Source organism: Athalia rosae, chromosome 2 (assembly GCF_917208135.1).
Source record: "Athalia rosae chromosome 2, iyAthRosa1.1, whole genome shotgun sequence".
Classification (NCBI taxonomy): Eukaryota; Metazoa; Arthropoda; class Insecta; order Hymenoptera; family Athaliidae; genus Athalia; species Athalia rosae.
In genome coordinates this window covers 11,029,177-11,055,746 of record NC_064027.1, presented here as the reverse complement: position 1 = coordinate 11,055,746, position 26,570 = coordinate 11,029,177, and the positions used below count along the sequence as shown (strand labels likewise).

The 26,570-nt window shown below is 42.4% G+C and overlaps 1 protein-coding gene and 1 long non-coding RNA gene across 2 annotated transcripts in view; one reads left to right on the top strand and one right to left on the bottom strand.

Annotated features, from left to right (window-relative positions):
• Positions 1-481: 481 nt before the first annotated feature.
• LOC105685112 (TWiK family of potassium channels protein 18-like) overlaps positions 482-26,570 on the top strand; it is a 186,595-nt gene continuing 160,506 nt past the window's right edge. The window contains exon 1 of the mRNA XM_012398961.3: positions 482-1,579. The gene's annotated coding sequence lies outside the window, so the exon portion shown is untranslated. The remainder of the gene's footprint in view (positions 1,580-26,570) is intronic.
• Positions 1,573-24,983, bottom strand: LOC125500092. Its single transcript, XR_007277282.1, has 3 exons — positions 21,301-24,983; positions 20,805-20,919; positions 1,573-1,819 (listed from the first exon to the last, which is right to left on the bottom strand). It is a non-coding gene; the product is annotated as an uncharacterized LOC125500092 (long non-coding RNA).

Sequence of the window (26,570 nt, the reverse complement as noted above, 5' to 3'; positions counted from 1 at the left end):
AAGAAAATAATGGAACCACTGCGAAGACAGTCATGTACATGTACAATATACATCCATTCTCCACATCCCTCGAAAAATATAAAGCCATGATATCATGCTTCCACAAATTCTTGCCGTCGTGTTACGAGGGGTTCAAATTTTGCTTCGATCGCAGAGGCTTCATTTCTAATATACTTTTCGTTTGAAGTACGAGTTATAAGGACGACAAATATTGACGATCGCAATGAAAAAGGAAAAAAAAAAAAAATAGAAATCACATCGGTGAAGAGTGGAAAGCTCCTTCCGGTAATTCGCATTATATAGTCGGAGACATCACGCACGATGATGATATGATTCCGATAACACATTTCGATTTATAATTCCGTTGTAACCTGTGCATCAATCGATCACGGCATTCATCGAAGGCTCGGAGGGTCCCGCAACCCTTCGGAAAAGCTCGTCGCAGAGGGGCGGAGCGTCCGGAGTTCAAGTCGAGCTTTCGCTATTCGGCAAACGACGCCGGAGAAGTGCGTCACATCGCGAATCCGCGTGCTGCTCGTTTCGAATTTCTTTCGATCCACGGAAAGGTGATATTTGGTGCTGCGTTAAAGTCCGCACGTGCTATTCGATTTTGAATGCGACTGCTCAGATTTTACGATCTGTGAATTGAAAAATTCACACGATTCATCACTATTGTGATAATCGGGATTCGAAAATTGTTCGATTTGTCGATCGAATGAATCAAACGGTGTTTTAGCACCGATGCTGAAACTATGCCACACGACGGTCATTAACTGTTCAAATTTTCATCGCGAACTCGATTACAACAATCGCACAACGCGCGAAATTGTGCGTTACTCAAAAGTTATAAGAAAACACGAGAATTGCGCTAAACAATGATATGGTTTCTATAAATTAAAGGCCGCAATTGTAATACGTACATTCGACCATTCGTGCGGTCATCGAGTGGATTTCGGCGATCAAACTAAAATGTTCATCTCGAAATGATAAAACCGCCCCGAATTAATTAGCGGCCAGGCATAAAATTCATGGATTTCAACTCGTAGAGGATCGTGTGAATTGCATAGGCATTATATGTAGATGGTTGTTGGTGAAAATTTATACAGTCCATGTGAAACGTGAATTCGAAACGATATGAATGAACATCGTTAATCGAATTTAAGAGCGAATCGATTCCAATTAATTGGAAGACCGTAACCAAATGTGCTAAACTTTCAGCACTGTAACTTCAACATATGACTACCCTCGGAAAAATAAATTCGTGATTTTTGAGTTGAAAGTGTAATTAATACCGGCATAAAATTAAATCCATGAAGATGTCATCATCGGTGAAATTATTCAACCCTCAGAATCATTGACGAAGAGGTTCAGACAGACACTCGATTGGTGTGGAGTGAAGAATCGGTGTTGTTTTTTCAACGCCATGTATTAGAAAATATCAGACGACAATTATCGTACAAGTGCGACTTGAAGAAGTACCACCAGCTATGATGTGTGATAAATTTTTGAGTGAACCCAACCGAGTGTAATTCAGTGACTCGAAGTTTGGCGAATCCCGAAAAATTTCCACCGACCATTGGTGAGTACGACATTTTACTTGTACGTACGTGAAAGTTGATTTGGTGCAATGGACGGTTATGTGGTGATTAACTTTTCTACATTTTTGTCAAATATAGTTTAAGATACTTCTCCGTAAGCTTTGTGCAAAGTCCAACCCTAGAGCAGATCCGTTTCGGTCGCTAACCGGAGCCATATTAAGGGTGCGGAATGGATCAACAGTCCGCCGCAAGCTCCCTGATCCCCGATCCTGAACACGTCGCTAAAAAATTAGAGCATTAGCGTGGGAATACTTGAACAAAACAAGATTGAATAATTCCACTGTAAAATCACCAAATATACGATTCTCAAAGAAAAAACGGTTAATGCATCATAGACCGTACACTCTGATTACGCACTTCACTTTGGACGGTAAAATTGGATTTACCGCGAATGGAAACCTTGAATTCTTGGACCAATTACGTACGCTGCCAAGCCGTTGAAGATTTCGGAACCTTCGTTATATTTCAGATAGTATACGGAGCAGTTATTCCTTTCACGTCATCCCAAAGATGCCTTCAAAAAAGGGTTTGTTCTCATTGTGAGGAATTTTGGGTTTGGCAACTTTTCTAAGCTTTAGGTCTTCTATAAAAGGTTGATGGGTTTTGAGTCCCTCATAGTTGAGATCAGTGGTGTTTACTTCAGGGAATCAACATATCGAATGCCCGGATCAGTGACACACTTCATGAATAATTTATAGAAGTGATCATAGATATTTTGGTTTCATTCGAAATCTGTTTGAAAAAATTCGCTCCGGATTTTCCGTCGAGGTTCATACATTGGATTGGAATTCACGGCATGTCGTTTCTGAGCCGAGCCTTGTAGCGATCATTTTACGGGACATTTGTCTGGGTATAGAAATTTCATTGCGTTGTACGCATTTACGGGCATTCGATATTCATTACTTCCCTTGAATATTCCGGGACTGGGTTCTTTTGGAATTTTTTCCCTGTACCGAGGCTAGAAGGTAAACGTATCGAATGGGTTGAGTAGTCGGAGGATGGTTCGAAATGGCATCCAGAAGGTAGCCGGGCTGGTATTATCGATATAAGTGTCCGCTGTAACTTCTAAGAAATGATCTTGGCACGCCCGTTCAATTCCTAACGTAACTTGCTACCTTCCTAAATTCAAGAATCATATGGTCCTTTTTCTTACTCGATTGCAACCCATCTCGATCTCTTTTTCTTTACATTTTTTATCGAGCATACGAATCACCGTTTTCCCCCCACATCGAACAAATTGCTTTTCCTAACGAGAATATTCTGCTCCCTCGTTATTTCCTTGATATTTTTCATGAGCCTATCGCTCGCATCAACCGAAAATCGTTACTCAAAAATAATAATTTGCCAATGTTCGAAAATAACCTTTAATATGTAATATCGCTGGCGCAAGGGTTTGACTTCTCGCCTCGAAGAAATGGTTCATTGTGTCCGCGACCGCTCCCCTAATACCTAATGACAGATCGATATGCAGGTGGTTATGTATACCTGTGCTTAGATGTAAGCCGGAGAAGCAGAATTGATGGCATGACTTGGACCGGTGCAGTTTACTGGCAAGTAGTCGCGGGTGTTGAATCGGCAAAAGCTGCGACCTCACGACCACTTTAAGCACTTGAAGCACTTTAAACGGTCTAGGAAGCAATTCTTCACGATCAAAGTAGCCGTGAAGACAGAACGCCGTTCTCACTTCTGCGTTTTTCACTGAGCAATCCTCGATTTCCTGATTTCCTCAAACATCTTTGAAACGTTATTTCCGCAATGGAAAGCCGATATCGTACTTGGAGCACCGATCCGACAAAAGAGACCAATCGCTCTCATACCCGTCATCAGCATCGATTCCACTTCACCGTGTAAATTTTCACGATACGCGCACTCGTTATTCAGATGAAAATCCTAATGTTCAACGGTGACAAGGATTTCAACTCAAATCTCCAATTTCTCAAATTGTCGGTGGATACGAACAATTTGCGTAGCTGTTCAGCAAATAATCGAATTCAAGAGAAATGTTTTTTTTTTCCAAATTCCGGCTCGACATTTTATATTTCTTCGTCGTCAATATTCATGCGGGAGTGTTCCGTATTTTGAATTCGAAAATTGTACCAAGACTGAGAATTCGTGGTGAAAGGATCGCGGACCCGTCACAGTGCGCGTTCTCGTACTCTAAACAATTTTATTATGTATTATTTTTACTTCCTTGACGGAAAGTCACGATGATATTTTTCTACCTTTGTCATTTCGGATATTTCACGGATCACCGACGGCATATCGACAGCGTGAGGAGGTGCAGCATTTGGGCGAAGACTCGGAGGTTTGTTATGTGACAGAAGAGGAGCGGGTATGAGAAAGGGATTCGCTGTCTATCGGAATTAATTCCGGTGCGCGACGCAGCGTCATCCTGGATCGTGAATATTTCAGCAAAGAGACGAGAAGAGAGGAGCGAGAGAAGGGTATTTTCCTACGACAAAGAATGCGGAAATTCCTTTCCAAAAACCGCGACCCCAGGCTAATTCCTCGCACGCCATTCCTTGGAGGAGAATAAATAAATATCCGCACTCCTTGTTGGCGCGTAACACAGCCACCCACGTTACTTAGTACCCATCTGCTTTTGGTGAAAAGATTTCAATATCGACTAGTACAGAGGATCGCGAAGCCGGAAAGGAGCGAAGATGCAAAAGGCAAAGGGGGAGTAGGAGAGCTCGCTCGTTATTTTTTTCTTTGCATACATATTAGACCTACTTCGCATGAGACTTATCGTCAATCGTGGCTCAAGTGACGTATTTCTACTAGCTTATCTGACCTTGTACCTCCATTGAAATCGAAGCGATGTACGGAAATTAGAAAAATTGTTACCAATTCTAATCCCACATATTTCATCGAAAATCTACTCCTTTTATTGGGAGAAGTCAGACGTCTCTCTCGACGTGTCGAACCCATCGAAATATGACGTTGCCACTGTTGAAACTTCTCCACATAATTATCGACTTTCGTAACTGTCAAAATTTGTTCACCGTACAATACAAAGGTGAAATACAATAATTGATAATGTTTCGAAAGTATCGCTCATGCCATGCTCGGCGTTGGCTTTATCGACTGTTGTGTGTAGGTTGGGTTCGAATGTAATAAAACATTGAGTTTTTGCTTCGATAGTTTCGGACATGACGAAGCGTTGCCAATTAATTTTAGACAGCTGGTAGCTGGGGAAATTTCTGAAAATAAACGGCGATAGTTCGTCAAAGTCTTGCGCTCGGGAAGAAAATCGTAGGGAGGCGAAAGCGGCGGAGAAACACCGGAATAATAAATCTTAAAAATATAAACGGGGTTTTCTGTTCGTTCGCTTGTTTCGCTTTACTTTTTTTCTTTTTCTTTTTTTTTTATCAACTTTTTTACATTTCATAGGTACGTATAATACGAAGCTTTCGCAACCGAATTTCATACAACACACGCGCGACGCGATTCTCCGTAGAAAAATACTGTGCATCGACACATTTCTACAAACGATCAATAGTTTGAACTATAAGCCAAAAACTCACGGTTCCATATCATGAACAGCAACGAGACATAGAAATCTGTTCTATTTACGATGTGCTTGGAATTTGAGTATAAAATACCTAGCACACTGTTAAGCCTGGTTCTCAACTCTCACCAGAATCATAAAGACTGATCTGTCAACCGGAAATTTTTCTACGGTTGTTATACGGTGCCACTGTTTCCATAGTTCGTTATTTCTTTCGCGATGAAGTTCACTTTGTTCTCAATTGTTTTCAACAAATCTACTCAGACTCTTCAGATAATTTGAATACCTCTTTTTCAATACCAATTTACATAGCTCTACGCTTTTTCGAACTATTTGTTCCGAAAATGAGAATCAAGAATTTTTCGTCTTGAACAAAGAGGACGATATCAAGCAATTTGAAAAATTGTTTTTTCCGATATAAAAATTCCTCGGCTGAAATTTGGAGAATCTTTCCGTTAATTTGATCGAAGAAAATTTTCGCTATTGATATGTGTCGCTGCTCCAGTACCAATCAATCTCGGAGCTTCCATCGAAGAAAAGTGTTCGAACGACGAAAAAGTTGCAACAGAGTAAGCTGTTTTTGATGTGACAATGAAAGCTCGGGCACAAAATTCGACAAACGAAATTTTTCAAGACAACAAATGTTCGCACTCGACTTCGAGAATCTTCCGCCAATCAAAGGAACTCGGAAGAGACGCGTTGAGTGTATAAAACGCTTGATGCAGGTGTGACAGGTAATTTATAATGAAAGATGAAAAACTTCTCAGATAGAAAATCAAGAGTCAGCTTCGGGCGGTACATTATCACATATTTTCGGAGGTGGCCTATTATCTGATTTTTTTCTTTTCCGCCTAGCTTGCGAACCAATCCCTTGAAGGTATTACTATTACATCGGGCAGCCTTGGCATGCTTGCGTATAAGTAATGAATATTCCAATCACGTTGTCTGGCGGAAGGGGTGCAAAAAACGATTTCGCCCGAGTTAATTTGATTGGTTTTCGTGTCGACTATCCGTTTTAATTGAAAACACGAAATGTGCTCATTGGTTAATGGCGAGTTTACTCCAGCTTATGGCGTTGAATTAAAGGAGTCACGCTTTTATTCTCGTCTCTAATTTCTCCTATTTTCAATTTTTTGTGTTCGAGTTTTCGTTTTTGTTTTACAACTCCACGGTCGATCGTCCGTTCGCATGCATAGATGAACATGTAGGAGCGACCGGTGGGATGAACGACGTGTACGAGGCTACAACACAATTTGATTAAATTCATAGAACACATTTTAATCTCTTCCGAACCGATGGTTTCGGTTTTAATGGACTAAATTGTCAGTATCCATTTCTCAATTTTTCACGGGTTATAATATTCGAAAGTCTATTCGTTACAAAATAACTATGAAATATTCAACTGATTTATTTCACGGGAAAATAATCTGAACTATTAAATATGCATACAACGAGCGGCATACTTTGTGCAATTCGTTGAATTCCATTGAAACTCCGTTGTTCGTTCGACGTGTATCAATAACCATGCAGCATTTTCGGCGTTTCGGATTTCTACTGCCTAACATTCTATAAACAGAAACTATAGCGTTGTTTGCACGAACATTCATTAGTTTACTTAATTTGCTTTATGCGACACGTTTCAAATAATCATCAACGTATTTCAATTTCCCGCTCGATGTGGGAATACTGCTGACTTTTTATCCCTTCACCGAATTCGTGCATGTGACACGATCAAATTTCATTTCTTGCCGAAACAATTTGCGTTTTGATGTTATTATTATCTTAACCGTGGTCCGTACGCAGCTATAGCTCGGGATTCTGCGATTGGTATCACGCAAACGAGTTTCAACCCTCAACAATTACGTCGTCCCGCCGAACTTATCGTCAAATTACTGCAGCAATACCGTCATCCTGGCTTGTTCGTGTTAATCACGAATACGGAAATCTCCATCTGTAATAATGGAGGGGCAATCACGATATTAATCAAAGCTACTCGTCTAGATGAAGGAGTATCTAGGCGATAGCTAATTCGTAACATGAATCACATCAGATATCTTCATAGATACCGAATGCAATCAAGGAATATAGTAACAGGGGAGAGAGTAACGATTGAACAGCGAAATGAACAAATACAAACGATAACTCATTCGTAAGTTGCACTATTCGTCGAAACGGCTACACGACCTTTGAAAATTTTTTAATCGGATTCCCCAAAGTTTTGAAGACCTATATGAAATTTATTTTTCGAATAAGACTTCGAGTTCAATTTTATTTTCTCTTTATCGATTTTGTTTTTTTTACCGTTGGTGTTTTTTTTTCTGCAGCAACGGACAGACTGTGCCGCGGGGACGTTATAATTGAACTCGCTTTTGCAGGGTGTTTCTTTGTCCCGGAATCCTTTATCAGTTTCGCGTCGGTGTCACATTGTTTACCGATTGTGGTACTGTTACAGAATCTCCCTTGCACCTCCTATAACTTCCCACGTAGAACGGATCTCCATCATCCTACACACTGTTCACGCAAGTGCAGTCATGCAACGTTTGCCCCGTTTAGTAACTTCGCGGACACTGCCGGAGAGAATTTCTCGTTGCGAGGAAAAAAAATCCATAGTATTCCACGTCTACCAATATTTTTCGTCACGTCGAAATACAATTTTCGGAGTACACACCCACGCGGGATTCGATACGCGTCGACTGTGCAGGAATAGATTCGTACGATTGGCTGTGCTGAAATGTTCTCCAAATCACTAGGTTCAGCCAAGTTGACTACAAATATTGTTACTGATTATCTCTGTTTGAAACTGATGGCAGAATTACAGTGTAGGGTGAGCATAGGACCTTTCGGTACGAGAAGGTGAAATTTTGATGGGGCGATCTCGGTGTCGCAAGTTCCGACTGCTCCCCTAAAATTCCAGCTGTTAGCTAGGGAGCGTTATAATTCCAGAAAATGGTTCCCCGTAAGACTCGGTGCGATACGTGGGAAAGAGTGAATCTTTCCATTAATCAACGCTCTCAGGTGTTCCGGAGGTTCAGTCTTTCTGGAAGAGTGTTCAAACAGAAATTGCAACGGTCCAGATTTTTTGCCGCACGGCAAAAATACATCGGCCAGTTACTTATATGGAAATATGAAAGAACTACCCTAGGAATTAACTTCATCTCGACAAAACCAGGACGATTTTACGTATTCCGTTAGCTTAGGCTACGCCGAGAATGGTTAACACGGGGTTAAACATTATTGGTTGGGTTAGCGAAAGGTCGAGTTTGGTTACATTATGAAGGCCGTAGACGCTTGTTCCGCAGATATTGTAGCGAGAAGGCGTAAATGTCACCGCTACGAGTCCACGAAATTCACACGTTTCAACAAATCTCGAATTATCGTAGGTTTCAGGTAAGATTTACATAACTAACATTTACCGGCGATTTCGTAGACCGCAAAAATCGACGTCCTTCCAACCCCAACTTTCAAAGTCACTTCTCGGCGCGCCATCACCCCCTCGCGAGATCGAGTCGCTTTTTTCTTTCTCATAATTTTTTTTTTCCTCTGCAACCTTACCACCTCGTCATCGGGGGTTCGAAAAAGTCGCGTCGACGGTGTCACCGGCGTCGTTATAAACACCGATCTATTTACACTATAAATATCAAAACTTATACCAGCCGGAATTCTCAACGCTCTACCTATCAGGAGTAGAGAATAAAAGTAAGAAAACCGTTCACATCGTGAAGCGAAGAGCGGTAAAAAGTTATAAAGTGATAAAAGTTTATAGGATGAGAACAACGCAGGTTGGGGTGTCGCGATTGTTTGCCTTTATCTCTTGAAACTCAGTTTTCATCATCGATTTACAGGTGTATACACCTATCGTTGCAGAGGAACATTTTGAAATCCTGCGTGCGGTGATTCGGGAGACTCATTAACGATCCAACCCTGCAGGAATCATAGTAACGGGTGACAGCAGCTACGCGATGTGTAGGGGAAGGTTGCGAGAGTACTCTTCGGAGTGCCATCGAGGACAACGACCAGGAGTGCTCGAAAGATACGCGGTAGGGACATTGTAGTTTTTCGTCAGCGGTGCAGAATGTGGTTGACATTGTCCGCGGGTTTAACATAATTGTAACGACGCGACGTCAGCGGCTCTGAAACACGTGCTCCCGTGGTCATTGTTTTGTCAGCAGTGGACATGTGGAGTTTGTCCACCGCTTGTCCTTAAAGAGGAAAGAAGTCGGATCATGCTTCTTCTCGATGCCCATCAGAGCAGATGGAAATACCGGGGGTGGGGATGCTCATTCTGCGAGTAGTTTCCGTATTCCGGTAGGTCGTAACTTGGGTTCCTGTTGAAAGTCATAGATTTCGGAAACGGAATCGAAACATACATCGGGGTCTACGAACTTTAGCGGAGTGTAACCAAAGGTGAAAGGGGAGATGCAGCCATTAGGACATCGAAAACCATGGTAATTATGGATTGTGCTCTGAATCGAGCTTACAAAGTTCAAAAATTTCAGGTCATCACGAATGTGGAGAGAAATCTACACTTGCAAGAACATCAGAAATTGAATTTTCGGCCTCTGTTCGACTAATTGTAGAAAATTCATGAAAAGTCAGGCCTGCAAAAATTTTCGGATTCATGAGTTATCTGTGAGTCAAAATTTCCGCCCACTGGAAACTATGCTATGTAAACTTCGTTGGTCTAACGAAGGTCTTCAAATATCACGCTCTTTTTTACGAAACTTGCAGCACTCGTCTCTGACGGTAAACCAGGTCGTATTCATGTGCATAATGGATTAAAAAAAAAATCAGACTCGAAGCTCGACGAGTGCGAAACAAAATCCAAGACGTCGACTCGGATGGGAAGTTGCACGTACACGTTAGGGATGGGGTGTCGGAGTCGTGCTCCTTTGCTCTTTTATGCTCGTAATGCGTAACTATATATATACCGTGCCGTGTGCAAGACCTTCTTCTTCAGGCTTAGAATAATAAGACGAGGTACGAAGCTGGCGCGTATAGCACACTGCGGTAGATTTTTTCTACCCGGTCATATCTCTTTAACGCGCGTCATCGTTCATTATAAAGTCCCACACTTTGAAATCAGCCGGGTCAGATTCTCGATGAAGAATTGTCTTTCGGCATAAATCATTAATATCGCTACCCTTCCTTCTCAGATATATAATAATGACAACGAGAGGAAGCACATTTGTTCTCTTCAGCGGCGTTGGACTTAAAGTTAATTAGACATGCGTATCTGGTGATTCGAGCTGACAATTTAATGAGCGTCTATGCTGTTCAGGTGTGCAGAAGAAGGTGGTTGGGTTACTTTCGAAAAAATAATCTGATCAAACGATACTTCATGTGTTTTCTGACAAATTTTGCGAGATTTGAAATAGCGAATGACCGAATTCGATTAGTAATTTATTTGAATTGATTTTCGAGATAGTGAATAGTACCGAATAGAATATATCATTTCTACGGCTCCTACAACGCACGCAGGATCGCGGTAATGAAAGTCATTCGCTGTACTACTCGGAAAGTAGAGGAAAATCAAAATTAGATCGGCACTGATTGTCGACACATAACAGAGGTGCCCGTAATCTGGTGACACGCCCTACGTCGTCTTGCAATAAAATTATGCCAATCGAGAACGAAATTCAATATTTATAGAAATATTTTTTCTTTTCTGGTAGAACGGGATTTCGTTATCGTCTACAGTTTTTTGGTTGTATGCTCGTGAATATCGTATCGCGTATAAATATATGTAAATTACGGGGACGGGTGCATGTAAAAAAAAGGGAAGAAGCTGTACGAGAAGTAAAATTTGTCGGTTTTTATGATTTTTGGTGAGAAAGTGAGCTCCGCACCCTGTTCCTGGCGATAAAATCAAGTCGGTCGAACTCAGTAGCGTGCGAAAGGAAAGTTAAGAAAAATCGCGTTTTACAGCGTATAGGTACTAGTAATAAAACTCGCGAAAGTAGAAACGGCGGAACCGAAAAGAGGGATATTCGGATCGAATCGCACCCCCGAACCCTTCGCCGCTCTCGATCTCCGTCACCCTCAGCCCACAGCGGTGGCCTTTCTACATTTGTTTTTACTTTTATTTTCCAGCTCGGTTTCGTGTGCCGTCAACAGCTTCACCCTCGAGTTACCTTCCAAACGCGCGACGGTTCTAAACACTTTATGCATTCCGTTTGACTCCCTGAGCTGGGCGCTGAAAATCGCTCGAAACTCCGTCCGCATAATGTAAGCAAACATGTTTTCGAGCTTGCAGGGACCAGAGAAAATACAGGCTGGTTTTTCTCTCGAACAAACGCAATGCGCACGAATATCCTCCGATGCCAAATCCTGTCGCTTATCATCGGATCACATAAAGCACGTATGATATTTACTCTGCCAATAATACCGCTTTCTGATTTTTCCATCTCCCAGTGAATTACGTGAAAGAATAGCGCTGGAAATTTTTGATTTCCTACAGAGCACCTGCGTCCGTAGTTTCCACCCAAATTATCTTTTTGAAAAACAACAGTCTTGTTTCTGTATTTTCTCCAATGTTACAAACCGGTAAATGTTTCCGCTTCGAGAGCACTCAAAAAGATGACATGGCGTTGCAGGTCCGGCAGAAAGCATGGTATCATTAAATCCATGACGGTATCACATCGGATGAAACGTGATCTTTGCGAAGAATATTAATCGCAGGATGAAGGCAACGGTGATAACTGAATAAAAGTCAGCACCTTAATTGAGTTTGACGTTGGAGTGGTATATAATATAGGGCATGAAAAAATTGGTCGGTAGATGCGAGAGTCGGAACGCAAAGATAAATTGAAATCAGAAGATGGATTTTAATTAAAAAACTTTATCTGCTCTCTTTATATAGCCGAAGCGTATCAAGACTAGAGAAAATCTTCACTTTCGGTATAGATTATGAAATGCTAGCCACGGACTCGGTAATATTATCTGTGATACCTATATATATGCGAGTATTACCGAGAGAAATGCACTCGAAACCTGCAGACTCGTATAAATTCATCCTCCCTGCAGTTTTCAATTGTTATCCGGACATTCAATTTCGGAGCATATAATTATCCGAACGAATTTCCGAGCAACCTAAACGGTCACGTGGTATCTAATTTAAACGTAACTGCGATGTCGAACTCTCGTGTTTTATACTCCGGAGAATGACGAGTGAAATTATGATTTTTTTTTTCCGAACCAATTTATTTGCGTGTCGCGATACATCGAATCCGCCCAGTTTTCCGCGATCGTTTTCGAAACGTTACCAACTGAAAAATTTCCAAATAGTTTCTCGTATCGAATAACTTCACTGTAAAAAATACATGTACCCATTGAAAATAAATACTTCAGCTGCAAGAGAGACGGTGAGTGTGATAGAAAAAAAAATTTAAAAAATACCTGGTCACGTTCGAGTGCCTTCTCTACCAGAACCATATACCGTTCAGTTCGATATCGGAATTTCATCGTTTTGGGAATATTTTTTATTAGATTGGCCGTTTTTCGAATACCGGGATAATAACTGGTGTAAACTTGGATACTTGGGGGTCCAAGCCTGTGGCGGGTTTCGAGAGATAAGAGGATACGTATTTATTATAATTTCAAATTTATTTCCAACTCTTTCGCTGAAAACTTTTAATCGAAATTCAAAGTACGAGGCAGTATGGAATGGATATACGTACGATCAGTTCCGTGCAACAAAAACATCGATAAAAAACTGATATCAGTGATTGATAATTTTGGTTTTTTACGCCATGGCTCGAAAGTTTTCGCGTCACACGGACACACACGGACCGCACAAACGTGTGTCGAAGTTCATGTAAACGCGCGGGTGATCAGGACTGTACAGAATATAGGGAATGGGTGGGAGCCCTTTGACAACTCTCGAAACGATTCGGTACACATTGCATACGTATTATATGATCAAATGGTGAAACTGTTAACTGATACCACTAGGAAGCAGTATCTGGAAACTTAGTATGTAACTTGTATCAGAGGAACGTAAGAAGTGAACTTCACATACCCGCAGGTGCAAATCGGATGACAAATTCATCGGATCCGGAGATGTACGTTTCCATGGCAACGAGGGAATTATACATATTTGAATATGATTCACGGTACCTCCTATTCACCGTATATGCATACAGTGATTTCGATTCATTCGTGGCATAGGTCTGATGTTGGCACAATCTTCCGAGGAAGACGGAAAGGAGGAAGAGATGGACAATGGTCCAAACTATCACCGCTATCTCATCACGTTATTTCACGTGAGCCACGTTTTACCCGAATCAACGTGCAATTACAAAATAAAAGGACAAAAGAATGACAATGCCGCTAATTAGTTCGTTCGGGAATCCTCTATTCGGTATTACAATCGAGTGTCTGCCGAGGTCTGTCGCGGGCGCGTCTTTGTCGAGTGAACGAGAATAATTTTTTTTCTTCTACATCAATTTTACAGATTGTTGCGGTTATTATTCAAGAATCGGGTACGAGGGAGAACTTTAGCGGTTTTTTATCGGAGAATCTTACAATTGTAACGAGTGAATAGTGCGACTAGTGATATAATCTGTTTCGGTAATGCGGAAACAAGGAAAAGACCATCGAACGAAAAGAGGGTTACGCGAAGCGTTTCACATCTCATGCCCGATGACCACGTACAATGTTTACGTTTAAGAGGGCAAAACGAGGCACGAATCGAGGAAAACGCTGCAGAGGGTCGAAGGACGGGGAGGGTAGAATTCAGGTTCTCACGAATGAATTGAATAATTTAGCGGATGGGATGTAGGGATAACGCGAGTAAGCCCAAATGTGTCTCGAGAAAATCCTCTAAAAACGTATGGATGGAAATGTATGCAACTGTTTTTCGGGACCCGGAAAGAAAGGTCAGCTGTACACGTATGCCGGGTCTTAAGCCGATACCTTCTACGTTCCATTTTCTAACGCAATGTATTCTCAGCATCGCGTTCACCTCGTACGTGCGGCTGCGGGATACAAACCTGCCCACGGTATACCGAGTTATGTGTGTCACTTCATTCGACGGACTTTTATTACTTCCACGTATTCTTTTCCCGCCGATCTTCGAGTACATTTTCCGAATAGATTTGATTCACTTCTTTCGCAAAATCGTGTAAAAAATGCGATCGCGAAGAACAGCGCTAAAATTAGCCAGGTATCTCGAGGCTCTGTATTTGGCACGCATCTTCGGAAGTTCGGAGGGCTTGACAAGTCGACAGCGATTCGGAGTGATGAATTCGTTTCGGGGTCGGAAAAAAGTCGAGTATATCGATCTCTGCTGACGAGATGAATTAAACCATGCCACTAAGAGGTGGGAGGAAATAGAATTTATATCAAGTTAGCCACGTTTCACGATGATACGCGAAAAGTTCCGCAAGAGTTTAACTCGTTACAAATTTTAATTAGAAATCAATACAGCGTTTACAGCGGTCGGATATCACCAGGATTCAGGTTATGAATAAATTTCAATGTTAAGTCGGAACGAATGATTTATACGGTCAGTCATTCGGAATCCTTTAAGCGTAATACTTGAGTAGATATGAATATTGGTGAAACTTTTAGATGTTCGTGCGAGTTGATTACACGTACACCATAATGAAAGATATATGTATCTGTATAAATACGTAGGGACGTATCCAAAATCCCGTCGGATGAAATATGCTGTTGCGAAAATGTCCACTGCACTCTTCTCATATCCAGGAAAAAACAAGTTATTTTTGTATTCGTTGGAAGAAGAGGTTTGAAAAATAACTCGTCAATCGTCCTACCCAGCTGGGAATTCAATACTTCAAAAGCAATATTCACGCGACATCATCCGGCCCCAAATTCTTAATCCAGCTGTCACGCGTCACAAACAATCCGAGCTAGGCCGAGCAACGTTTTACTCGTCGACCAATAATAAAAGCGGAGTTCTGCCAAGTTGGGTATTATAAACAATCTTCGGTTATACCCAATTTCACGAGCTTACTCTTCGGCGCGAGGACACATGCCACTTTCATCGGCAAGTTCGCTTTGATTACGCGGTAAACTTTCGAGGTCGTAATACGTTTAGAAAAAGCTCGTCGGCCACTATCGAGGGTAAAAAAAATCACGCAACATCGATATTGCTTACCGAAGGGTGGGTGGGGTTTGATTAATAGTGCTCGCCAGTCAACCTCGGGAGCCATTCCCTCGGTGGAGGTCGTCAACCCGGTCGTGGTACGGACACCGGTTCGAAAAAAACACGTCGATCCGCGAGAATTTCCAAAAAGGTGATCACACTTTCTCAGATCATCGAATAAAGAAAACCGTCATCATTTTGAGTCATCGAATATTAGATTTCTCGAAATACCGAGTATAGTACGAGCACTCTTTCCCGGGGTTTCCGAGTTACTTGATCATCTGTGACAATGTGAGATGCGTACGAGAAAAGATTCCTTTTTGTTCACTTTGTAAAGAACCTGAGAGGGTCACGCGTGAAATATTACTATCCATTATTGTAGAAAGCGCGGCGGTCGGGGTTCACTCCTGTAGGTAAGGTACACGTGAGACTTACCGAAGACCTTGGAAAGCCGTATTCTGAAGATGTGAAAGATGTGGAATTTTTATGAAAAACAGTTCGAGATGAATTTCTGCAGCATCTTCGAGTTTCCTCGTTTCGTTTATCATTCGCTCTTCGAACTTGGCACCAACATTTTCATAATTCGAGACTCGCTCAAACATTCGACATCGGTCGACTCGCGACTTTGGTAAAATCTGACGGCCTGTGGGAATCCGTGGTAATTTACTCAGCTCCAACTCTGCAAACGAATCGAATAATCGGTAGTCCCTGCTGTGCGTGGCACGTGGTAACAGTGTACGCGCAATTAATTAAACGCTAAATTTAGATTAGGGCAGGCCGTCAATTGGTCAAGTATATTTACGTTGTGCGAGAGATGATGAAAAAACTGAACAGCATCAAAGAACCGTGCTCAGGAAGACTTGATGAATTTCTCTGGGGGGATGAAGGTTCATTATTCCAGTTTTTTTTCCTCGGAGATCCAGAGTGGTGTAAGCGCGAGATAATTTTCAAGTTCCGTGTCGCGGGGAATAGTGCGAAGGAGGAGGATAGGTAAAGCAAGGAAAAAGGTTTTCTGCGAAACGACCGCAAACAAGAATATCCATCCACTACTTTGGTTCGTGCAATTCCGACGCGATGTCGTGACACATCCCGTCGGTACTTTTCCGCCCTACGTTGATTAAGCTCTCCGCTGCTCGCCTAGGCCACACGGAAGATGCCTGTCTAGTGTTTCGTATCCGTCTCCACTCCCCCACACGTCGCCAACATTTGCCAAGCGATAGAAGACGACCCCGACCGCATATATGTGGGAATTCAAAAGAATGGGGAAAACAGGATATCAGCTCTTCCGAGCGCTCCACTCTCGTCACTATAGTCACTGATCTTTACAGGAGCCAACACATTATCGCTACCTCCGTATCTGGTCGTCTTGATATTCTTTCCCGGAGAACTACATTATCTCTATTCCGTCAACTGTGTCGAACCGATGCTTCTGCCAATGGCGCCTCGCGATGATCAAGTTGTTTTTTCGGCTTTAGTTTTGTTTTATCACTGACGTGCAAAAAATCTAAAAGCGAAGGTTTGACTTTCGTTGCGATGGAGAGAAACCTACCGTACCGGTAGACTTGGGGTTTCGATTCATCCAACCGAATTCTCAAGAGAAGCAAAACAACCCCGAAAACATCGATCGGCACTTGAACTTGGTTTAAAATTGAAAAGGACAATGTAATCCGACGAACTTTTCTTCGCTTCAGCTCCATAGATACGAGCATTCGAAAAATCGGTGTCCGAGATGAAGTTTCTGAATTGAACGCCTTTGCCAAGTGTATGAAATTCGCATCAAATTTCGCAAATTCGAATAAAATTCCATAAAAGTTCATCGGAATCGCCTCGAATGACCCAGAATACGTTCAGAAGATAGACGTAATTAGTGGCCATACACTAGTCGGTTGTGTCACCGCGGAAGCATGGATCGATAACGAGCCTTGCTTGCGAATTTTTTCGGTGACGCTTCGCGGCAAACAGCTGTTGCACCATGAGCACATGAGCATTGTCACTCGATCCGGATATCCACCGATCGCGGGCTACGAGATATAAATGCACGCTGCAGTAACCGTTCCTTAAAATTCAAAAACCCGTCAAAATCCAGGTACACCAGCCCGTACAGTCCAAGTTGCAGCCAGCCGCGCATCCAACTCGTACAGCTACCGCATCTGTGCTTCTATTCACTTATACCAGTAGAATAGATGTTCTACATACTGTTGGGGGCAGGTTTGTTCAACAGACCGGAAGTACCTTGTCCTCCGCATGTACGTCCTCCGTTCTCCCCTCCTATTTCTGGTCCGCTCGGCTTCTTCCCACTAGAATTTTTGTCGCCCCACCATCCCTCTCCGCTAACCTACTTTTCACTCCGCACCCCTCCTCTCCCCAAGTCATGCAGATATTTTCCGTCTCTGTTTCCAACCGCTCTCCGTAGGTACATACTTTCTCTTTTCCCGGCGTAATCGTTCCTCTGAAACTCGGTTTCCCTCTGGCCTTTACTCATTTTTCACTAAACTAACCTCCTCGGGGTGGTTTCGCCCGCGTAAAGGCCCTGCACCTGCTCTCCCCTTCACCTTTTTGCAGGAACCCTTTCACCCCCGTAACTACCATTTCCCTCGGGCTTACGTCAACGCTACACCGTTTTCCTCCATGATTTCCTCTGCGTTATACCCTGTTCTCGTTCCTGTGGCAGAGTTGTCTCATTTTATTGTATATCACATTTGTTGTTTTTCTTTTCTTTTTTCTTTGTTCATCCGCTTCACATATATATGCATCGTTGTACACGTAGCGGGTCGTTTCTTCCATCTCGCCGGTATAGATCTCGCGCTGCAATTGTTTCGTAAAATCTTTCACCGTATTTTTTTTTATTTTCATCAAACTCGCAAGTTCCGTGCATAATCCACGTTGTTTCAATGTGAGGCATCCTATTTTTCGTTTTTTTCCTTTTATTCCAATTCTAATCGAAGCGATGCAGAATTCAAGTTACCTTATTCGTACTTGTAACTTTTCCGTGGTCGAAATTGGTTCGTTGGGCTCGTTGATGTCGATGATTCGGTCGTGCGCGAGGTGATTTCGAGCTGAGAATGAACGAGAGAAAAAAGGAACAGGTGTTTTTAAAAATAGTAGCTGACGTAATGAATTACGTGCAAGCCGCGGTAATAATGGTACTACACTCATTGTTCTTGGCAAAGTATGGCTTTGCTCGGTGTAACTTACGCGGTCCTGAGAACCAGCATCTGTCACACTAAAAGCCTAGACCCTCGTGAGTGAGAACGTGCAAGATTGTAATTTTCTAACAGAGCGTTGCACTTGCACATCTCGAGGTGGGAACGGGTATTACATTTTATACTTGTCGACGACATGGCGCGGCGTGTTCCAGGGCATTACCCTTCCACCTATACCGGTGTAACTTAAGGGCGTAAAGCAGGTTTGCATTTTTCGTTTTTCTCGCCGTACGAATTTTACCCACGACTTTTACCAGCAGTCCAAGAAAATAAGTAAGACGGGACTTTCAGCCGTGGGATAATTACGCCCAGTGATGAGATTAGATGACAACCATGTTACTCAAACTTACGAATTACTATAACAGTCGCTACTGTCTAACGGGTAACATTATCTCCTCAAGTTCTATTTCAGTTTACTACTTCGTCGTGAAAATCCTTCTGTATCGGGCTGGTGTTATGACCTGTTCTTAGAATCAGGTGTAATCAGGCAAATGCATCGTTGCAAGAAAAACAGCTGATACTATGTGATACTTGAGATCCACAAAATGACTGTGGGTATACTTTTTGTAACTGCGAATACACTCATACCGTGTACCAAAGTATTATCCAGTCGTCACAGGTGCAGGTGAAATGAATCGGCAGAATTAAAAATTATTTCATCGATACGATCGTGCCGCCGCATTCTGCTTACGCGTGGCTTACAGGGGATGGAACTCTTATTTCCGAGCTATCTCCGTAGAACGGAGTGTTCGGACACAATTGAATGAACCCGCTGCCGTCTGGAAAACGGTTGCTGCGAATCACAAATCTAATTACACAAGTTGAACAGTACCGGTACCGTCTGATACCGTTCGTACTGCACGAAATTATTCAAATGAACTTACCCGCGATGAGTCGCATTTTTTTCGTGAAATTATTTTCTACCGGACTTCGTTACGGATGTCCATTCCATTACGGGTTTGAAAATGCGAAGGACTTGTACGTAATGAATAATGACTACCAAATGGGGTGGGCAATTGAATATGCATGGCAATTGGCAAGCACTCATGTACGTGTATATCCCTACAAACCGTGCTTATGATGGACGAAGAAAGATCATTTGGGAAAAACTTACATGATTTGAAAGGGGAAAAATTATGGTTTCATTTTTGAGTCAACTGGCATGAGTCACGAACAACCGGCGAATGCGAGCTGAGGATTTTGATCAAAGACCCATATGATTGTGGAACTGAAAAGTCAGCAAATCTGATTGGTCGAAACGAACGCATCCGACGCCGCACCCTACGTGCACCCAAACCTACGCAATAAAAACTATTCGCGGTATTCGTGGGCTTTGCTTATTCGACGAATGGTATCGATTTCCATTCGTTAGATGCGTAAAAATCAATACTCGGTATTATAATCAGATCCACTCTTGAAAGAATCGGGTTTCCATAAGATAGACAATTCATTCAGCGGAATTGGAAAGTCGTGGCGAGGGTCACCCACCCTCTCACCCCCTTCATCGGATTAAGGCGGACGAAGCGAGAGATTCGCGAAGTAGATAGAAACAGCACGAAGCACGGGTAGTGGGAATTGGGCGACGAAGGGTGTGAAGTCTGACGCTGATATAGTCAATTTTATCATCCGGGGCGTTCGACTGTTTGCCCAGAGGACACACCGGCGCGATGAGAATTAGAGATTGGATTTTCAACCAGCCGGTCGAAGTCCTGCGGTTTTACATACCGCGGAAAGGTCTGCGCCACTTATATTTTTATGTCATTCCACCAGAGTCAGAAACGTACGTCTGACCTGATTAGCGTGTCAGTTGGGATCAGAATATATCCGTTCCTACGCCATTCGGAGATGTAATCAGGTGTGATCGGAGCTTCAGGTTATTAGCAAATAATTAGTCACTGCAAACTGCGATGCACGATCGCAAATTCTTGTTATTCCCGTTCAAGGTACGGTGGTTATCTGTGATAACTGTTCGCATGAAAATTATCTTTGGATCACGGTTTGATGCGCAATTATCAGTTGAGTTCGAGTCACGATCGGCATGTGATGTAAATTGTCATGCCTGATATTTCAGATCCAATTAATTTCAACGACACTGCCGTTGCCACCATAACGACCGATGCTCTTTTATTGTTATTTTTCATGGGTCTGGATACCATTTTTTTTAATGTTCGCATTGTGACGGAGTTTATCTTACAATCTTTTCACCCGAAAATTCAGTGTGAAATGATGAAATAAATTTGAGGATCATTGATACGGCGTGATCTGCCGGCGAATGAAATAAGTGTTTTGATTAGACTTATCGAATCAGACGTGATTTGGTGCCGAGACGACGCAATGTCATCGGAGGTCATCCTCCATTTGCTTTACTTCTTTCTTTTATTTACCTTATTTATGTTATTTCTTCTTTGTGATCTCTGTAGTGTCGGATAATATCTGCGCTTTGCCGCAATCCCACAATGTCGCGGCGATGAGCTGTTCGTATTTCATCGCTCTCATGGTCTGTGAAAAGAGAATACCATGATGAGAATGATTAGATGTTAGAACATGAGAAATTCGTTCACACAGCAATCGATCCGTCATTTCGTTTTTCTTGTCAGCCGGCTTCGTCGAGTCCTCAGGAAAATTAAAACTACAGGCAAACGCGAAACCCGGACATTAGAAAGACCGTGCATAAATTTCTGTCAAACACCAAGCGAGCGGTGAATAAATAATTCAGATCGCGCATTGCTCTTATTGTAAAAGCGACGTGCTACTAACTAGCTAGAAGGTGTACGACTTATCTCGATAACGTAATGACGAATGGGAGAGAATTAAGTGGTCATTTGTCCTGAGATTGTGGCACAATCTGCGATCGGGGTAGCATTAAAAACTTCATTTTACCGTACTCCAGATAATGCTTCGCCCGGTTATGATCCAAAGCTCGCATGCCTTCGAGCCATAAGTTGGAAACATAGAAGTAAAAAGTACAAGCCGAGGCGGAAGAGCACGTTTGGTTTGTTGACTCGAAGGAGGGACTCGCGCACTGTGGCGTGTTGAGAGATCGCGAGTCATCACGCCACACGAGACTCGATGGATCCGGCACTACGCTATTCGTGCGACTCGTCCAACCTCCAATCGTACGAAGAAAACAAATCACGTCTTACGTTATTTGCGTAAGTGGGATGGCATTCACCGACATTTCATCATTAGCTATTCATCGAACATAATCAAACAATCACGGAATAATGAATATAATACCGATAACCCGAGCAAACAACAAGTGGGAATAATACTCCGTTGATTCCCCGGAGTATTGAGAATTATACCGCCGTTTCACGAGATCGCTGAAGCCACATTATCCTGCTTCGAATGTCAATGCCTTGATTTCCCGGGTTAACAGAATATTTGAACAACAACAAGATCGGGAGGGGGCAGACGGAGGGGTTCGAACGGTTTGCCAAGCCGTTTTAAATATCGTCGTCATTGTGACATCCATATTAAACTCGATAACTGAATATGAATAAAATCCTCAGCGACTCGACTCCGAAGACCGTTGTATGTCAGCGATGAGAGATGAAGAACGAAATCTGGGAGTCCCGCCTCGATTACGAGCCTCATCTGAAATTGGATTTGCAAATTATTTTCGGAAGGGAAACAATGAAAGGAAAGGAAAGGTTTCGCGATTACCGGGCTCGCCAAATTTACAGATAATCAATTTCAAGGTCTCGAACCTTTTATTCTGCTGATAAATTTTCACGGGGAATTCTAGTCGCTAAGTTTAGCGGGACCCCGACACTTTTTCCGACCTGGTGAAGTGTCGTGAGAATGTCGTTATTATGTGTTCGTAGACACAATGCAACCCTGAAGTTGGTAAGCTCTGTTTGGTAGGCTTCGCGATCGGGTTTGCGATAATTAGAGGCAATTCCTCCAATCCGACGGTCGTTAACGAGAGTCAGTAGACTCAAAAAGCAATCGGAAACAACTTCGAGAACTAAAGATGTTTCTACTCGAGCTCGCCCACTCGTAACCTCGCTAATTTAACGATTCCTTCGAGACCGAGACTGAAGCATTGGACTTTTCACCGTGCAAAGTAGACGGTATATCGCCGGCAATAAAGATCAAGAAACACCTCATCGAAGACGTTTTACACAACGTTTATGATGTGGCTTTTCGAACTACTTGAAGTACGATTTTATGATGTCTCCCATGATTTTTTTCCAACTTCTTACAGTCTCCGTCCCGGCTGACATTCATAGCTCTCCCAATTATCGGTTGAGTATTGATTATGTTATTACTTGTATTTTCGCTTCTAATTGGGAAGTTGGCTATAAGATTTGGCGAGGGTAATTCATAATTGCGCATCTGGGTATTGATTCTATTGAGTTTCGACTCTGTTCTCAATGTACATTACAGTTGCCAATTTCGACAGCGATAATGTATCGGAACGCCCGTCGAGTCTCACTCGATACGGAATAGGCAAGCGAGTGACGAGGACCAGGAGAGAAACCCGATTAGCCTTGAACAGTACGATGCATGAGTTTGACGGGGATCGATTCTATATCTGCCCCATATATACCCGTTAAAACGGAGCCTCCGTATCTTAACGACTTTAGTTTTATCTTTTGAGTTATGAGTACGTACATAAAGTACATAAAATATCTGCCTACGTATATTATGCGTACTCACGAGATGATCTCTCGAAATTTCACCGAGCTGCGAATAACTTCGATAACTTGTAGACCTGCAATTGAAATACTTATACCATAGCGTCGATATCTCCGTTCAATCGAGGATGTACTTCACTTCAAGGGTGAAGAATGGCTATGGAACTTTCTACTCTCTTGAGAAAACTGTTGATCAAACCTCGGGAAATTATTAATTGATCACTTGGAAGGAAAGTAGCTAGGTACTTATCGGGGAACCGATAATATCTATATATAAAGATGAGCATCCGTCTTCTTCCCAGGATAATGGAGCTCTTGATTGCCTTGAATACGTTGAGTGTTTTCCAATTCTGACATGTTTCACAAGTCGGTTGTTCTAAATTCAAATTGCTTCCGGCTTGTGTTTCATTGGTTTGCAAGGCATTTGCATAATTTCTGTACGTCATCTCAACCAATCGACACGTGGCAGCGACAAAATTCTAGAATTGACTTTGGACCGAATGAATTTTGCACAATTCCGATCACGGTTGGTGCTTTTCTTTCCGTCTTTGGCTGGCGTGAAAATTATACCGAACTCAACGTGCGCATCTCATCTCATTTCTTCGATTCCGGATCTCGCGCTCGTTCCTCCTAATCTCCGAATCTCTTCGGAAGGGTGATGGGATCGCCATCTTCACCAACCATATCTCATTCTAGGTTGATGAGAAAATTCATGGCAGGAAAAACGTGTGGGTAAAACAATTAAAATTACCGCATGAGTACACGGACTCGTCATGTACTGTGAATGAAGCATGGCCATCTTGAGTCGAAATTACTGAGTCAACTGAAACAGGAAAAGTTGATGAAATTCAGTTGAAGCAAAATAGATGTGAAATATGATCTTCGAGCGCAGAGCGAGTACTAAAAAAAATAACAATTAATTTCTTGGTCTTCAATGAAATATCGGTAAGTAATTGACAGGTCACTGTTCATTCAAAGGCAAGGGTAACTTGTATCCATTTTCTGCAAATACATAATATCCATAATAATCCATGATAATAATTCGCGTCAGTGGGGTGACGAGAATAAAAACGACGGAAGGTGCGAATCGTCGGATGTAAACGTGAAAGCAATTGACAATTGAGAATTCTTACGCGCATCGTAGATATCTCTCCCGTCAGGGTCGTAAAGGGACCCGTATTCCAGCCCCTGTCGAATTTAGCCCACGCCAACCCTGGTTAACCGAAACCACCAATGAAACTTTTCCGAACAGAACTGAACTAATGACGAAACGAACGGATAACACGGACACCATTTCTCCAACTAGTTACAGCTGACAGATTTTCACGTTTGAATGTAAAAATTATCCAAACCGAAATTCCATCTCGAATCCAGATGAATGATCACTATCGGAAAGTCAAATTTTCCGATGGAGAAAGAAACACACCGGATGACGGCGAGCCCCGAGCCCTTCGTACAAGCGTGACTGTGTATATTTGTGAAAACGTGATAACACGTCGTGTGTGAAGCTGAATACAGAACCATGAAGAAGTAAGGGGTCGTTCACGGTGGGGTTGACGGAGTTTGGAGCTTCTATCGCATTTAAGAGCTTATCAACGAGCCGGCAAATGGTCACCCTCGTTTCTCAACGCTTGTCACGCATTTTCGCAACCGTGTATTTGTTGAGATAATTTGCAAAGAAATCTCTCGTTCGCTGTCTCATTGTCAGAGTGTATCCAACATTCAATAGCATAGGTAGCATAAAATAATAGAACCTGCAATGCGGCGTAGAATCAGGTTTAACCTAACTGACTGACCGTAGAGAAAAGTAAGCGGCCAATGTTCTGTATCGGAACGAAAAATTCTCTCACATCTGTTAATGATCACTCGATGGAAATCGCCATCAACGATGGCTGACCCTCCCGATGGTGTCGATTTCCATTTTCGATCGACCGCGACGTAATCAATGTGATCCTATGACGTAGGGGAGACCGGGGCAAGTTGGAGACGTTAAGCTTCAAGTGCGGTTTTTTAATTGATTGTAAGCGAATTCCAAAATCTTTTGGTATTTTTCAAAAGTATGAGATGTTAGCTATTAAAAAAAAAATTGACATTGAATTCGGTCATTCACAAACTACGTAATTTCCATTTTTCCGAGATTCTGCAAATTCGCCATCTTGCCCCGACCACGGGGCAAGATGGCGAACCTATCGGGGCAAGTTGACGAATATTAGATTTTGGTTTAATGGGCCTAAAAAAATACTTTTTTCGTCAAAATATACTTCAGTTTATTTAAATCCATAAAAGATATGAAAATACAAATACGCATAGTTTATGTAGTTTAGCTTAGATATACAATTAACACTGGTCGCAAACGAACTGAGCTGCTCCTTCGACATTAGAACATGCCAACATTGAATCGTGAATAAATTTATTCATTTATTTATTTATCGAATTATTCAATGAGCTGCACAATCGTATGTAGCCTAAATATCAATTAACTAAACAACATGCAAAGATCTCGATAAGGACGATCCGTCAACTTGCCCCCACCATCTTGCCCCATTTGCCACTATTTGCAAAAAAAGAACCCCACAAAAAGTACATTGGTGAAAATTCGGAGGTTCTATGATCTCTAGGACCTATATGCGTATAGAAATAAAGTATTAATTCACAAGTCCGATCTTGCTTATCTGTAGTTGTCTACAACTATTTTCTTGAGCTCCAAATGTTACTTCGCACACGTCTGAAACCACAATGCCTCCGTAAAAAAGCCGGATGACCTTGCCACGCTAGCTACATCGCAAATATTATTGCGTAGAAGAGTGTTTAACACTTTTTGATAACTTACCCGGCGCTATCTGTCAAAATATTCGAAAAACAATTAATTCGTCATCTTGCCCCAGCCTCCAACTTGCCCCGGTCTCCCCTATACCGCGTTCCCGGAATGAGAAAGATGACGAGCGCCAATCTCGGTTCACTCCGACCCCTCTTGGTCAGGTGAAGAGCGGATTGATTTTCAGGGGCGTTGCAGGATATGGCACTGGCTGGTTAACCACACATGATCCCAATTACGGATCTGGTAACGGTTGCCCTTCGAGCACTCCCAATTGTCCTCCAGTTTACGATGCACCCGATTTCCAAAATGGTTGACCCCGCAGATTGCCCGGCTCATACGCTTCTCGGAACGGAAGCTGGCTCCCACGTTCAAACTAATTAAACCTATCCGTTCGTCAACGTCTAACCTAAACAAACACCCTTAATTATCTTCGTACCGCGCGTGTACGCTCATCCGAACTTTGTAGACATAAGTACTTCCTTCTCTCGAAGACACGAATGCAAATCGATTAAATTATCACATCAACAACTTTCAATTGAACGAACAAGACTTTCCTGTGTTTATCTTGAAGCTTGCAGCACTCAACTCATTTTACTATACAGCTCAATGCGCTTAATCGAATTGTAGTTTAATCAGTATTGCGAACCGTTGTCACGTTATAATTCACAACGTAGAATATTCTTGCAATT